At 35.9% G+C, this 17,797-nt stretch overlaps 1 protein-coding gene across 3 annotated transcripts in view; it reads right to left on the bottom strand.

Annotated features, from left to right (window-relative positions):
- FOXP2 (forkhead box P2) overlaps positions 1–17,797 on the bottom strand; it is a 406,072-nt gene that overhangs the window by 287,036 nt on the left and 101,239 nt on the right. The gene's annotated exons all lie outside the window — the stretch shown is intronic.

Below are 17,797 nucleotides of genomic sequence, written 5' to 3'. Positions count from 1 at the left end.
CTTGCTGACAAGGTCAAACAGAAGCAGGCTGAAGAGTAAAATGAATGTAGAATTTTATAAAGAAAAGACTGCTTTCCCACAGTTTAAGAAAAAAAATCTGTGTTCCAACTGGCATTATTAATACACACTTTGTTACAAGATGTTTGGACATTTAAAAGAGCTGCAGTTCTAACTTCTTCCTTTGTTTGTAGAATGTAACAAAACCTGCTGGGAAGGTCGAAGTTCCTAGAAAACTGAAAGCTACCTGGCAGCCTCTGTAGTAGAGCAAGTGAAGAAGGGAGAGCAAAGAATGACAGGTTGGAGGAATAAACACTACATGAAACCCCTGCACAGTAGGACAGCACTGGGAAATGAGAAGGATATCTTATGAGCTTAATACAAAGCAAAGAAGAGAAGAAAATGTTAAAAACAGGTAAGGATCCTAAGGCAAATACGAGGAGGTGAAGGTGGGTGGCAATTCTTAAAAGTTTTCGGAAAGTAAAATACGTGTCAATGAAACTTTGCTTGATGGTCATACAGTCACCCTGGATCCACAATGTAAATGTCCAACCAACTGAGCAAAAAGCATTCATCTCACTGACCTATTTCCCATTAAAAGGTTGCAGTTTTGCCTCCAAATAGCTATGCCTCTAAGTCTTTGAAGTTTCTTGTGCACCTGAATTCTAGACAGAAATACACATTACAGTTATTTCTTCAACACTACATCTTGTTGACAGATAATATATAAGCTTCAAATGTGAATATTCTGTATTTCTCTTTTTTCCTATACTTCATTACATCAAAATACTTTCAAATCATCAGTTTTCTTAGCTTGGAGTATATTAAACATCACATATTGCTTCACCTCAGAAATAAAGCCAGGACAATCACAGTTATTATATATGAAATATTACATCCAAGCATGACCCATTTTGTTGAGATACAGCCTTTTCAGAAGAAAAGGCTTTTTTTCCTTATAGTATTTTTTGGTAATTAGTCTTAATATTAAAACAACCACAATCATTAATCTCTATGATTATAATTTTATCCTTGGTCTATTTCTGGATTTCTATACTTTAGATATCAATAAGGAATATTTAAAGTGGTGAGGATGGCACAAAGTAGGGGTGACAAATATGTCATAGACAGATAGCATATCTTACCAATTCTCTTTTTTATGGTGCAAATTTTCATCTTTAGAATCTTATCTATTGACTTCTGTTTCATTTAAGCTACATTTCAGTGTGGTTTACCTGGCAAAGGCAGCTGTCTCCTAAAAATAATATTACTTCTGTTAGAAATATTGATTCATTTTGATTTTTGTTAGCATCCTAAAACCTGGATCTGAATTATTCCAGTTTAACACCAACATTTCTCTACCTTCCAACTGAACTAGCAGATTCCATCCCTTGGGGCCCAGCAGGTAGAGCTTTAATTGTTTACCTATCCCCTACTGACAGTGCTTACAGAGATATGTTTCCATTCTTCAAAATCTAACAATTCCATCTGAAGTCCATCTGAACCTTAAAAATTTACAAATTCACAAACCTTATTAACCAAAGCTTTAAAAAGCATCCTGACAGAATGTAAATGGTCATAGTTATGTCAGAAATCCTTAGAATATTTAATTCAAAATGAGAGTGAAATTCATTCCTGGATGAAGACTTAGAAATTTGACTTAAATAAATACAATGTCCATGTGTGGTAAGTTATTTCCTTAACTCATTCATTTACTTGCAATCACCTCTTAGCTTATTCCACATTTAGATCACAAAACATTAAGATAAGTTTACCTGTTACATGTTTGTACACTGCCTCTAAGGCAGCATTTTGATTTGAGACTACGTGCTTTTATTCCTTATCCCACCTTATTGGTGGTCTTTGGTATTTTTTTAAATGTAAATAACCCCACCAAAATGCACTACAGCACTTAATCAGTTCTTGTATTTGATAGATCAAGGTGCCAATGATGTGTCACCATGTCAGGTAAGACTTGCTTGTCCAAATTTCTTCTATAGGAAAAAATGGTTCAAACTGCATTACTGCTTGTAGTAGGTATTTGTATAAAATATTCTAATGAAGCACTAATCACCAAGACATTCAAGAAAGTTTTAGAACCTCGTTGAGGGCTATATATAGTTATTATTAGAGATGCTTATTTTGAATCAGATAGATTGAGCCAAAGTCACCACTGGTTTCATTAAAGCAAAAATTACTTGCTAAAGAGACTGTCTGGTATTTTAAATACATAAACATTCACTGGCATCTGTAGCTTCCAACTCTCAGTCATATAGGACTCACACAATTTAAAAAAACCTCATAATTCATAATAAACAGGACTTCTGAGCGAGTTTTAAATTGCACTATGTTAATGAGGTGTCCTGAATTTTATTTGAAAATACATCACTTACATACAATCTACAATGTGTATCTTCTAAAAGTATGAAAAAGTATAAATTTACCTAACAGTCAGACTATGTATTTTTAATTATATTTGAACTACTTCAACACATTAATTTACACTACAAAAAAATACATTTTTGAAGAATATCATAGAAACTGCAGAACTTCAAATAATAAAGAGATACCCTCTTTCTTCCTGATTCCAGGAATTCGCATTTCTGTGATAGAAAGATACTCAGAAGCTCATATCCAGATGAGCTTTACTGAATGCCATTACAATTAACAAGAACATGCAAAATGAATTAGTAGTTATGTTTATAATCAGTCCAAAGTTAAATGAACCAATGAAAAGACCTTCATACTACCATGATCTCCTCAGCTAATTTTTAAGTACTATTTTACATTGCTACTTAGACAAATGAAGGCTGGATTACATTATCAGTGGGTCCAAATAGAAGTTCCATGGTGGTGGGAGAAGCATGTATTTTTTCATGTGACAGAGAAAAAATAATGAATTACTATATGATTCTTGAGCTTCCTCAACTATATATTTTCCAAAATTTTTAATGCTACATACTAATAAAGATTCACATTATATTCTATACCACAAAAATTTTTCTTGAATTTTTACAACATAGAATTTCCTATGCAAAACACCCATACTCCATTAATCCATGAAACATGTAACTGTGCAAAGAAGTAAGCCAAGGATAATAATAACATTTACAAAAAATAATTTAAAAATTAATACTAAATGCCCTGCAAATTTCCCAGTGACAGAAAAATGTCCACATGGACTAAATGTATCACCTACTTCTAGTATGTTCCATCCACTGTGCAACTGATGCACAGGTTACATTTAACTCCTCTTGGGGAAGAGGGGCTAGGAGGTGATGCTGTTCCATTTAGATCTTACTTGTCCTAAAGATTAACAGGACACAGTTTACCTGTAGTACCTATCAAAGCACATTGGAGAAAATGGAGACAGTACCAATGAATGGGAAGCCCGGAGTAACGGAAAAATCATCCCTCAGCCTTTTCTTCCAAAACACCCATGCAACATTGTCTGAATAGTTGGATATACAAACAAAATCATGCCTGAGGCAGGTCTAATGTGCTTGACTTGCCCCTATATGATAGTTAACCTGTGTTGACACTAATCTTATAACTATGCACGATACCAATATCATATTTATAGAGATTTCTATCCAGCGTGCACAGATACCATACCTTACTTTATCCTCAGGCACATCTGTCTTTCTTCTGAAAACATATAATTTATTCAAAGACAACTCAGAGAAAAACCACATTCTACTTGTTGAATTTTCTTAATATAATAAACTGCAACACTCTACACTAATTGGGGAGAAGAATACAAACAAAAAATGAAAGCAATTAACTATTCCTAAATAGTTTGTTCTACAATACCACTAACACAATGGCACTGCAGTCTTGCAAATTACTTCCAGAATTACAATGTGTTTCTCCCTTTTTCTCCAGCGATGTGATTAGAAGGGATTCAGAAATACTATCAGATGAGAATGTAGAACAACTTTAGAAAGTAGTATCTCGAAAGTGCAGATATATGGTGGTCATCCTGAGTTGTCTAACATATCTAGTTTCTTCCTGTAAGGAGACATATGTTTAGATTTACAACCTCGTAACACATGAAGTTGAAATGCACCTGACCCTTCTGCCATGATGCACCGTATCATAGACTATCCCACTTACAGAATGGTTGGCAAGTAGAGACCGGCATAAAGCATCTGAATTTAGACTGGGTCACTTAGTACATTAGACAGATGCATCTCCAAAACTTTCAAAAAAGGTGATTGCACAAGCTTTTTTCCCTAGGCAACAATTTCTGTTGCATAATTATTCTTCTACTAAAAATATTTTCCTTTATATTGAATCAAAACTATCACACATTAGTCCAGTGCATTCCAACTGTTCCTTAACATAAAGGGCCACCCTCACACCCCTTTCCTGCCTGGGTCTTTTACGGAGCTTGCATCCATCCATCACCAAGTCCCAGCTTTCTAGTTGTTCTGCCACTTGGCAATTTATTCCAATGATACCATCATTCTGGATCGGCAAATGAAACTCTAGCTCCTCCTGTTTCTTTCCTACCAACAAGAATCTCGTCTAAATAAATATATTGAAAATTCAACAAAACCAACAACAAAACTTAGAAAATTAAAGTCACACAACTTGCAGGGAGAAAAAAAGAAACACTAAGCTGTGTGAAGTCCACATCTACAAACAACACAGAACTGAAAACATAAGACACACACTCCTTGAGCTCCTAAAGACCAAAAGAAAACGGATCAAAAAAATTATGATAAATAAGACAAATGAACTGTGGGGAAAAAAAAAAAAAAAAAGGGAAAAAAAATGGCAAAAAAAAATCATACACAAAACAAGCAAACAAAAAGAGGTTCTAAGAAAATCTACCTGTACAGCCTCCATCTCCTGCCAAAAAATATCACCATAAAATAAAGATAGGAAATTTTCCCATCAGTTGCTCTCATCTCCATTAACTGACTGCAGCATCTCAATGTATGTGTTTTCTACTTTGGCTGAGCAGTAGGTAACTCTCTCATCATCATCCTCAGGGCTTCCATAGCTCTAACACATCCTCAGTTTGGGCACCTCAAGAACTGCTTGCATTGCATAGGAGGTTGGTTCAATACTCATATGACCACCACAGTTAGTTACAGATAATTATCACAACTAAATGTCCATAAGATGACTGGATCCTTGCAGAGATCTCTATCCTAAACCCAAAATTTGACATGACTTCATTAACTACATCTTTTGCAAAGAAGAACAGAATTATGCCCTTGATTTATTCTCAGAGACCCTGCCTGAGTGATAGCCCTCTCCAGAGGATGCTGATCACACATCTCCATCATCGCTTCTTGATTTCTTATTCAGAGCTACATCGGTCTGCAGGGAAAATTTTTACCCGTAGGCCAGTCCTCCCTACAGGCACAGCAGGTCTTCAGCTATGCTGTATTTTGATATGGACCACTTCAGATTACTGGGCAAACTCAAGGATTCCTTTTTGTGTATTTCCACTCAGTAGAGAATGACTGCTCACAGTTACCAGATCCATCTGGCAGTTAACAGTCCATTCATGTTAAACATTTCAGCAATGGCCAAGGTAGATCACATCAAGAAAGACATATGATATAAATATAACCGATACTCTGGACCAACCCCTGAAGACACCTAAGAAACAAAGCACCTTCATAATGCTGAAAAATGTCCCTACAAGTATGGCAGATAAATATTAGGGCTGTTGGATATTTCTGCCAGTCTTGTATAAGCACATGACATATAGCGGTATGACTCAAAGTAAATTTCTAGCCACAGTCAACAACTGCTTTGATGCACATTGGAAGCTATGCCCTTGAAGGGGGAATTAAAGCAAAAAAAAAAGTTCTACCACCCTTTCAAAGAGGGTCACTGAATAAAAATGAGTAAGCTTTTTACAAGGAAGAAAAAAGAATTGTCTATGAAAGTCATGTTTCTACAGGTGGCACAGAGACTGATTAAAGACACCTTTTGCAAGCTCAGAAGACATGCATACGACCCATCGAAATAGACTGAGAAAATCCAGAAAAGTGAGCTGTCATGAAAAAATGGGATGAAGGAGGCTATTATAAAGAAAAAGACATCCTTGTAAAAGCATCAAGTTGTGTCCAAGTAAGGAAAACAGAAAGGATTGTAATCTTTGGGAGGCTTAAACATAAAACACAATCCAGGGTCAGAGGCCTGGAGGGACCAGTAGCTCCCTACAGGCTGGAGGCCAGAAGTGGTGGGGGCTGTCCATGGTCAGAAAAGGACCTTGCTGCCCTTGGCCAGGGAGAGCAGCAGTCCCAGAGGCAGCCCTAGCCCACTGCACTCCAGACACCTCAGTGCAGACAGGCCAAGGCTGAGGTCAGAATCAGCCTTAGTGAGGAGCCTCCCACAGACAGCCACCTAGAGGCTTCTGCTGAGGCTGGCAGAAAGCAGGGGCCACTAAAAAACTGGGGGTTTATCCATACCAAAGGAGGCTGGAGAAGTTACTAGGCCAGACAACCTCCTCAGAGGAATACATGAGAGGATCTGTCTTAAACTGAAGTGCCATTAGAGAACATGAGAAAAAAAACCAAACTGAGCTGTAACAGATTAGACTGGAGTGTATCCCATCAACAACTCTAAAGGGACTTCAGAATGAAACATCTGAACTTATAATAGAAAAATGCCTGGTTCAAATTGTCTTAAATTTTAAGGAAGGTGGCCAACATGAAATCAATCCTAAAAAATCTAGAGAAGGTTCAGAAAGCTACAGATCAGTACACATGAAGTGCACACTAGGCAACTTCTTACAGGCTACAATAAAGTTTATGTGTATGTCAATAAAAATGACACATTGTTTAGGAGCCAACATTCTGGTATGGAAATAGAAGACACGCTTCAGATTATCTCAGTTTTTTTGAGAAGTCACTGAAAACATTGACAAATGAAATCCAATTGTAAGTTATGTATTTCCAAAAATCATTTTACAAGCTTATCCAAAGTCTCTAAAGAAACTAAGCAGGATAAGGAGCAGGAGGGGGAGGGGGAAGGAAAGAAGAAGAAAAGAAGAAAGAAGAAAAAGAAAAAGAAAAAGAAAAAGAAAAAGAAAAAGAAAAAGAAAAAGAAAAAGAAAAAGAAAAAGAAAAAGAAAAAGAAAAAGAAAAAGAAAAAGAAAAAGAAAAATAAGAAGAAGAAGAAAAATAAGAAGAAGAAGAAAAAGAAAGAGAAAAAGAAAAAATCACAGTTTGTAGTATTTCCCAGGATATCACAGAATCATTATTGAGGTTGGAAAAGATCTCCAAGATCACAAAGTCCAACTTTTGTCCAAACACTACTGTGCCAACTAAACCGCAGCACTAAGTGCTATGTCCAGTCATTTCCTGAATACCTTCAGGGATGCTGACTCCATCACTTCCTGGACAGCTCGTTATGAGGACCTCCTTTCCATAAAAAAATTCCTCCAACCTGAAACTCCCCTGGTGCAGCTTGAGGCAATTTCCTCTAGTCCTGTCGCTGGTTGTCTGGGGAAAGAGGTCGACCCCCAGCTGGCCACAACCACCTTTGAGGCAGCTGTTAGGATGGTCAGGCACTGGAATAAGTTGCCCAGGGAGGCGCTTGACTTGTACCTGGAGAGACATTTGGGTCTGGCACTGGGTGATGTGTTTAAGGGCTTACAGTGGTAGTGCTGGATGGTAGTTGGACTGGACACTCTTAAAGATCTCTTCCAAACATTGTCATTCTATGATTCTATAAAATTTGAATTCAGTTCTTGAAAATACAATGTATGCAGGATCCAAATGTTGCCTGCAACTTTTGCAAACTGCCTTACACACCTGCATAACTCTTCACATTCAGTAGGATTCTGTAGGTGATCCCACACTAAATACATACTAAATAAGTATCCTCTACAAATATTTTTAATCACCTTTTAGATAATACCTTTGAAGAAGCAAAACACCCTACCCTAGTGATTTAAACCAAATGGTAAAATCCAAAGAAAGAGGGATCAAATAATTTATTTTCCTAAGATAATAAAGTGCTCATCAAGAAGCAAAGCTGAAGAGGGACTTTTCACAAGGGTATGTAGTGATAGGTCAAGAGGCAATGGCTTGAAACTGAAACAAGGTAGATTTACATTACATATATGGAAGAAACTGTTTGCTGCAAGAGGGGTGAGACATTGGATCAAGTTACCCAGAGACTTTGTGGCTGCCCTGTCCCAGGAAATATTCAAAGCCAGGTTTGACGGTACTTTTAACAACTTGGTGTAAGTGATAGGTGTCTCTGTCAATGGCAGGGAATTGGAACTAGAGAGCTGGAACTAGAGAACTTCAAGGTCCCTTCCAACCCAAACCATTCTAAAATTCTATGAAAGGTCTATGAATGAGTTCAATCTCTTTAACAGATTGAAAAATCTCACCAGTTTTCTAACAAATTAAGGATTCAGGTTAATTTAGGCATTTATACTAGTTCTTATTTCTGCATTAACTTTCATAATAAATGACAAAATTCTCATAACAACCTCCTGCACTTATAATGTACATATTGCTCATAAAACATAAAACATCTATCTGACACACACAAATCAAAGCATAATGGGCATGTAGATACCTTTTATATTTTAAAAGCAGTAAGTTATCTTGGACATTTATTATTTTTATGCTTATCTTGTGACTTTCTTCAACCCATCAATTTCACATGAATAAAATGACCCTCTTACAAACACCCTCAGGCATACAAACTCAGTATAAAATAAATACAGTTAAATATTGATAAGATAAACTATGTAGTTTTGCTTTCCAAAATATTAACATATATTTTCTTTAATAGAGGGATGACTGAAATGCATAGGGTAAGAGAGTCCTGGCAGATAAGAACTTTACTTCAAAAAGGTACCATGTGATTACTTTTGCCTCCTGTCTCTTGCTTTGGCTAATGCCGAGGCAACAAATTTTAATTCATGACAACGGACTTTACAGTATCCTGTGGAAATTTCTGTCAGAGACATGGCTGCTTCCAGCCACTCCAAGCCACCCACTACAGAGTGGTACCTCGGAAGAGGTTTAGGAAAGGGCAAAACCACCACACAGGCAGAGGATTGGTGGGGGGAAAGTGTGAGAAACAGCTTGGGAACACCAGTGAAGGTCAGTGAGCAGGAAAGTGAGCTCATGGTGCCTGAAGAAAGCGATGCTTTCATTATTTCTAGCTACCAAAATATATTTTAATTGGAAATAAATTGGATCAATTTTTCCCAGGTCAGACATGTTTTGCCTGTAACAGTAACTGGTATGCAATTTCCCATGTCTTAATCATAACCTGTGAACTTTTAGTCATACTATTTTCTCCATCCTGCCCTACTGAGGATGGAAGAAAGCAAGCAAGCATTTGGCTACAGCCAGCCCCCAACACTGACCTACTGACCCCAGAGAATCACATCACTGGACATCTTGCTCATACTTTGAAGGATGTTCATGTACTACAACACTGGGAAAACTCACTACATTTATTCTGGAAACTAATATCCCTAAAACTGTGAAATTAAGAAAGCAGCAATTTAATGTAAAATTTTCCACTGAGATAAATATATATGGTCCATGATATAACATGCTTCAAAAGTCTTTCTTTCCTACATTACTGCAAAGTACGTAACAGAACTCCAAGAAAAAAGGTTTTTAAAATTTCTAAATCAAACAGGTCAGAATTACACGTTCATGGCTCGTTTCTGTAAGGAACACAAATATTGCCACAATCAATGAAACATTTCTCAAAAAAAGACTATGTTGCACAGAATTTATCTTAATCCCATTCTAACAAACAGCAATTGATACATGCAATAACCCCTTTTAGTAAAAGAAACAGACCTTTCCCATTTAACAAGAAAATTTAAAAAACAAAATGGGAAATATGTGTGTTCAAACTGAAGGGAAAACATGATAAATGGTAACAGAAGTCAATTGCCAAAAGCAAGAGAACAGTAGGAGCAAGCTGTGACATCCAGGATATCCAGGAAATCCAGGAAAGGGAAAAGAAGAAAAGAATAAGTAAAAGAACTGACAGACAAGTGTGTCACGTCTGGATTTTGGGGGGTTGTAAATTTTAACTACACTGGGAGACCTCTGGGTACACATGACCACGTAAGCACAAGAAAAAATGTTAATTCCAGTAAATTAAAAAGAGCAAGTAAGCTGATATTTAATGGCCTCAGATGATCTGTCACACCACAGCAGATGCATTTCAGATGTTTCTCCGTAGTAGCTTTTCCACCTGCCGCTTTTCCTATGTCTTGTGAATAGATTAACAGGATAAACACAAGCAGCTGAAGAGTTAAGTAATGAAAGCAGAAGAGAGGAAAAACTAACAAAAGACAGATGAAGAAGACAAAAAATTAGTGGGAATAATTAAAGAATAAACAGTGGAATTGTTAAAATATGTGTGAAAATAAGCACCAATATGTTGGTGTCAAAGGTAAAGTAAAAGAGATTAAAGTCATGGATTACAGATGTCAAGAAGCATTTATTTAAAAATGTTCCTGCTGCCCTGAACTGTAATACAAAAAGGACCCTTTTGAAAACTGCCTACCAGCAGTCTTAGAAAGGCCTTGTGTTGTGTATTGCCTGTGGGAAATTTATACTGTCCTTGATTTAAAGCAATTGAAACTTTTCAGTGAAATACAAAAAATAAATTTAATTTCATGTGATGTTACCATTAAAGACTATACTGTAAGAGCTCCTTTAATAAATCTGACTACATGGAAAAAAATTTCAGGGTAGCTCAGGACTGATGTAACTAGGCTACCCTTCAAGAGCAAAAATCCCATTGATTTTAGCAGAACAGTTTTAAAACCAGAACTGAGCACTTTTGAAATTCCTTTACGAAATCCATAGCTAGAATTCATTCAATGCTGTCATATCTATGACTACGTGCATACCTTGGCTGCACACTTTTTGGTAGATATGTTATAAGGAGAAATAAATATAAAACTGGGATCCTACTCTGACTCAGCATTCTATTGACTCTACTGATTGTAATAACATACTCTGCCTGACAAAAATAAACAATATCTGGCCCCTCATTTATTCAAACTACCTTGTAGGAGTCTTATACTGCAAAGAATAAAAAGTATCTCTCTTCTTGGTAAATTCTCAAACAGGCTCTACAGAGCCGCCCACAGAGTGTCCAAGATAATCCCACTTGGTCTCCAGCTGTCACTTAAGAAGGGTGCAGGTCTCCTGTGTCAGATCTGACAGATGACCTCTCAGGTTATCTCAGATTTGCAGGACACATAATGAAGCCCATCCTGTCAAGTATAAAGCTACTGGGCTACCATTTACATTATTTTTGCACAGCTTCAGCAATACTGCAATTATAGCAACATGTAAATCTGTTCATGTAAATCCTCACATTTGGAAGCTCTTCTAATGTCTAGCCAAAGAATTCCATACTTACCCTTGGTCTTTTTGCATCTCATCCCTTACTTTCAGCATGAATTTATAAACCACTTTCCTGCTGCCAAACTCTCCATATGATTTATTAAAACTTTAGCCCAACAAATTAATATAAAATACATGCTAATATTAATTAATACTAATTGAAAAGTAAACACACAAATTTCTCTGATAATTCCAACTTTATTTTTTCATGGGCCAGACAGGTATGGAAACAGTTAACTGACACACAGCAAAACATATATATGTTTGCAAGATATTTTAATCTCTTTCATTACTGATGTCAATAAACTCTGACCAAATTCCAATGGCTAATTCTGCTTCTTCTCTTTTAATCACCAGAATGTAAAATTGAAGGATTTTAATTGGTATTAAGTGTCAATTCCAACACAAATTTAAGTTTATTGTTCTATACCTCTATTTTATATGTGAAGAAAATAAAGCAATAGATGACTTGAATTGCTTGACTAATTTTGGTGGAAGAGAAAGCACAGTACTGCTGTTTCATTTAACAGCTAAGTGATCAATTCCAAAATTTTTGCAGATGTCAGGTATAAACAATTTTCTAACACCCTTCCTTCAAAAAATTCCATCCAAGTGGAATATATATTTTCTATGGTTCTCATATTTCTCCACTTTGTCATCATTGCTTAGCTGGAATGGAAATCCACCAGCTCCAAATAGCATAAAAACCTTGGATGGCAAATACAGGTAATGATTTACTCATTACCATTTACAGATCAGTAACTTTAGTGTATATCACATTTACTGAATTCTAAAGTATGTTTATGCATCCAAATTGTTTAGGCACCCAAATTTTACAAACCAACAACAAGTCAGAAATGTTTGCACTCAGGAATTTCTGAGATAAGTTTTGCTCTTATGACTCATAATGTTTTTCCATTTCTAACTGTTACTACAATTTTGCAATTAGAAAAGCAATCAAATAATATACTGACAAAAAACTGCAGCTGCCATTATGCTGTTCATGACAGAAATATTTTGCTTTTCATTGAAATACCCATCATTACCAGATACATTATGGAACCATGCGTAGTCTCTCTGAACAGAAGGCAACTGAAAGATACACAGAGATGATGTAACAAACCAACTTACTGTAAATTAGAAGAAATAATACTGTTGCTGTAACACAAAAAGAAGCAACTAATCTAATGTAATTAGAATTTTTGAATACATATTTTCCACCAGAGTATTCTACAGTAAACCTACAAGTGCATTCTGGGCAGTGCATAACCACAAACAGGAACTCAGGATGAGTCTTCAATAAAACCTTTGCCTCTAGGACATGTAGATGGGATTGGAGGAGCAGTAGAGATTCATCACTATCCGAGAGGGCAGGATGGTGCTCCTCTCAGTAATAGATATCTGGGATCTTCTCACAAAAATGGAACAGCTAACTATAAAAATTGTCATCATCATGTCAAAATATGACAGTACCAGTACACCAGATACACGAAGTAACTCAAATTTGATGGTATGATCAAATTCCTAATGAAAGGAAAACTTTGCTTCTTTTTTAAAATATATTTATAAACTTCAGTAACAGAGAACAGAGAAAGATCAACTACCCATTTGGAACATGGTGAGCCAAGTGGCTGCCGCCTCCCACCAGGCACAGATCACCTGCCTTAATCTTAAGAACACAGCCCAACTGCAACATTTTCTGTAACACCAACATCTTTTGCTGTTTTACAGAAAGACATTTATTTTGTAGACTCCTGTAGCATTCACTATGTCCTTAGGACAGCTTTTCCCCACTGCAGATCAAGTAGTAGCAGTAAGAGGTATGATTCTAGGAAAGGTAAATATGTGTAAGAAACCAGGACTACTATTGTAGTATTGTAGTATTGTACTATGGGATTAGCAACACATGACTACAAACACCTCACCCAACTCTTCCTAGAGTTGTATCACTACAACTGCTGAGTAGGTAGGATTACAGTAAATTTCTCATTCTACCTATAGTATGAAGAAGGAATGATAAAAGAACAATGAATGCAATGAATATTAAACTCTTTTAAGATACAAGATGTACCTTAACAGTAGTTGTAGCAGTAGTTGTCCTGCTGCCTTGAGAAGTGAAAGGGTTGTGCAGAGAATGATCCCTCCCAAAAAAAATAAAAGAAAGTAGCACATTGGCCATCATCCTCAGCTTCCTCTTTTGGTTCTGAGAAATGTGTCCTGAAAAAGGCCATGTCCACAAAGATAAGCACTAGAAAGCTGAACATAGATGTCCTTCTGGTTTTAATGTAATTGCAGCTATTTTAGAGCCCAATTAACTCTTTTGGCAAAATAAAGATCTTTCTTTGCTTTGTGTCTTGCTGAAGGACATTAGTACGGTATTCCTTACAATGCCCTGAGGTGTGCAATAAAGTGAATCATGGATTCTATACATTGCTCAAGCTCCAAAAGAACAAACTTCTCATCAACAACCAAGAACTTGAGTTTGGAGTCACTCCAAGCGCGTTTTTTGAAGCCTTTTAATGAGGTAAATCAAACTGCCAGGAATGGTAAGGGATTTGTGAAAAGATCTCCGCTTCAGATCTGTTTTGGATCATAACATTGTATCAGAGAAGGTAACTCCTAGTAAGGTATATCTGAGAGAATTCCCATTTAAAACTTAAGACCCACTTTTCCTATATCCTATACAAACAGCAGAAACACAATTTCCCAGAGATAGAGGCTGAAGGAAATAAAACCAAAAGAAAGACAGAAGCAATGATGAAACATGGTATCAGCCAGCAATCAGAATGCACATCATTACATCATTATTTCTTAGTAAGAGTTAATTTCCTTATATGCTTGCTTTAGTCTTGAAAGAAAAAAGCGCATGCATGTAATTGAAATCCTCAGTAGCTTTTTCAATATCCCTTTTATTTATATGGATATATTTGACATTTTCCCTCCCAATTTTTCTTGTTACTACTGTAACAATACTAAAAGTATAGTGAGCAGTACTTACATTCAAGTTTTGCCTGTTTCAGTTCTTTAACAATCACTTATAGTAATCCTTCACTATTGAAATACTGTTATAATATTTATGTATTTCTTTTATAGAGTTGTTACTGTTGCTTCCTATAATTGTTTGTTAAAGTACTTATATTTGAAAATACAGAAAAGAACTGTAGCCTGTCAAACAAATCAAGAGTATTTCTGCTAAAATGCAAACATTCTGTAATTTTTACATTTCCCCCCATATTCTATGATTTCCTATGATCTTGAACATTATGCTTTAAAATATTCCATTTATACAACACACCCTACAATTTAAGCTATTGCATGATGCTCACCAGCATAACCACAAACACAAGTCAAGAGTGACAAATGCTGCATTCATCCATGAACAAACAGTCTTTGCTACTACACTTGTGGGTTTTTTTCTGCTACTTTTAATAATGATAAAATCGAAATAAATAAATATAAATATAAGTATATATATATATAATACCTGAATATATGACCTACCACCAAGCTCTTCAGTTTTGCATATTTTCATGGTTGAAGAATAGACTCCAGAAAATATTAACCACCCACAGAGATCACCTTGACATGCTTTTGCTGCAGAAAATAGAACATTATACAAACTACTGAAGCCTGAAGCATACTCAAAACATCACATCCTATTTGTAAAATGCACAGAAAGAATAATGGGATCAGTAAGAACATTTAAAAAGTAATGTGTTGTATTCAGTTTTAACTCTATAAAAATGTGACTTCTCAAAAAGCAGGCATACTTATTTTTAACATGATCAGATTAAGCTGAATACAACTGTTGGATAAGTCCTTCTTAGTTTTACTCATACAATCTCAAAAACATTGAGGAGTAACATTAAGTGAAACACAAAAAAAATATGTATGCCTCATATGAAGACCAGAGGCCAAGCTACTGGAAAACCAATGCCTTTACATGAAAAACTGAAAATCACACCACGATTTCCTAAATCCATATTTGAAAGGAATCTAGTATAAAATTTTAACATACTTTGAAGGAAAGCAACATTTATCAATCTAAAAATTACAATGCACTTTCAATTATGACTGTTCTTGACTTCAGAGAAATCACTGTCAAGGTTCAGGATGTACTTCTTCCTCACAGGTTCATGCAAACTGCCACAGAACTTCTGGCAATAAAAATAGGGTTATGCAAATTACATCCAGCTATGATTTTAAAGGTATTTTTTAAAGGAACTGCAAAGAAAAATATTACATTATAATTATGAGAGTAAAAATTTACCTTAATGGGTCAAGAGAGCCCTTCCATAACAAGATCTGAGGCCAATACAGAAAATCACACAAATTTATTCTGAATACTAGCACGTATACAGAAAGAACAGATAAAGTAATACAATTAGAATGAGAACAAATAATACAACATTGTTTCATAACAAGTTTCATATCCAAAGATCTTTTATTTTTCATTAATTTTTCTCCATTCCATATTGAAAAGGGAAAATATGCATTATTAAAGTATACTGCATGTTCAACTAAACCTATTGAAACTCTTATTTACTCTGAGTCCTCAATGAAATGGGCAACACGAAATATGGAATTACATCTGTTTCCTGGTTTAGGGCAAATTTTGGAGGAAATCTGTAAAAAAAATTGCTATAAATAATCAGTCATGTGTCTCTTAAAGGAAATAGTGGACAAGAAGGAAAGCACTACCTATTTTTCTAGCAGGAAATTCAATTGCAGCACATAAGCAAGGAAAAGACGACTAATTCTTGTAGTGAACTCACTGGCAACATAACAGCCTTTGTTTTTCACTACAGAGAGTATTGAGATACTTAAGAACTTGATGAAATTCAGTAATTTTATTTGGGACATTGAAAAAAAAATCTACAGATTACACTATCTAGAAATGTCAAAAGGACTTCTGACATTCTTACCACAATACAGTCTTTCTACACTGGCAAAAAAACAGAGGGAAGGAAGGCGCAGCGAAGAGAAAGCTAAGAGAGGAAGAAGGGAAGTGACAGGGGAGGAGAGAGACACAAACATAACTCATCTATTTTAGCTCACTTAAATGTCTGCTACAGTCTAAATCTCATACAAGCTTCAATAAATACAGTAATATGAGCATGTTTCCTTCAGTCCATTACAAAACAGCCTCCTCATCTGGACACAGGAGAACTCATTAAGAATTTGGCATTCAAAATGGCATTACTGAAAAGCATATTAGTTGGACACTTCCTAAACTTCAGTTTTCTTCCTTCACACTTTTTGTGCCAGAACAAACTCCTTTAAATTTTTGAAAGAGCTCAAATTTTCATTGGTTTGGAAACCAAACTGGAAACACATTTCCAGTCACTACCATTAACACTGTCTCTATCTGTCCACATCTTACAGGGCACCTACTGTTCCCCCTGTACCTAGGGAGTAAAATGAGAAACTTCAAAATCTGAAAGCTATTGTGGTGGAGGAAGGAGAGGACTGACATGGAAGGAACTAACAGAACATTCAGGGAGAAACCAGATGAATTTTTGAAGGTTGCATGATACACTGATACAGAAATTGGTAGAATCTTTAGAGTTGCTTTGCTCAAAAACCATTTTGCTTCACTGTATGTTTCATGCAATTTTTATTTAGGCATTTTGATGCATCACTAGTATAGGCATCAAAACTCATGTTTTCCAGCTCACCACAGCTTCAAGGAGCGACATTTAATTACATCAGCTTTACGGTTCCCTTCTTATCTGTTTTTGTGATGTGCTTTTTTCAGGGGCTATCACTTTGCACGGGCAAAAAGAGTCACTGGAGTGACTATTTTTCGCCTTGTCCTTTCATTTCTTCTCTCATGAAGTTACTTACCCCAGTGCCTCTTAGATTCCTTTCAAAAACTGAACTCAACGTACCTCTTAATTCTGCGGAATTTCACAATAATCAGATGATTTTCTAGAAAGCAATTTCATCTGTCATTTTCACAGAAAGCAAAATCTACCTTTCAGAATGACAAATGAAACAAAATAATGTAAAAACTTAAGAAATTTCACAAACACATTCTGTCAGTAATACCTACTATTGGTAGAGTTTTCAATGAGAGAAAAGGAATAATTCAGAGCAGATCCTTAGAAATTCCATTTAAGTTTGTGGGGTTTGGAATATATCTCATATTTTGCCAAGGCTTCACTCACCATGCAGATTTCCAAAGTTATGTACTAAGCAAAACAGGTGTATGAAGCATTTCATGAAGTAAAATTATATGAGCAATTAGCTGCTGAAGTGTCATCAGTCAGTTACTGAGAGCTCTTTCACGTGCATTGTCACTGCACTCTTAGCAAATCCTCAATGTAGTCATTAGGGAGGAAGAAAATTGAGACTTATCTCAACAGAAGAGGCACACAAAGCATTTAGAAAAAGCTGCACATAAAACGTGGTGCAAC

This window comes from Zosterops lateralis (assembly GCF_965231275.1).
Source record: "Zosterops lateralis genome assembly, chromosome: 4".
NCBI lineage: Eukaryota > Metazoa > Chordata > Aves > Passeriformes > Zosteropidae > Zosterops > Zosterops lateralis.
This window is presented reverse-complemented; position numbering and strand designations above follow the sequence as displayed.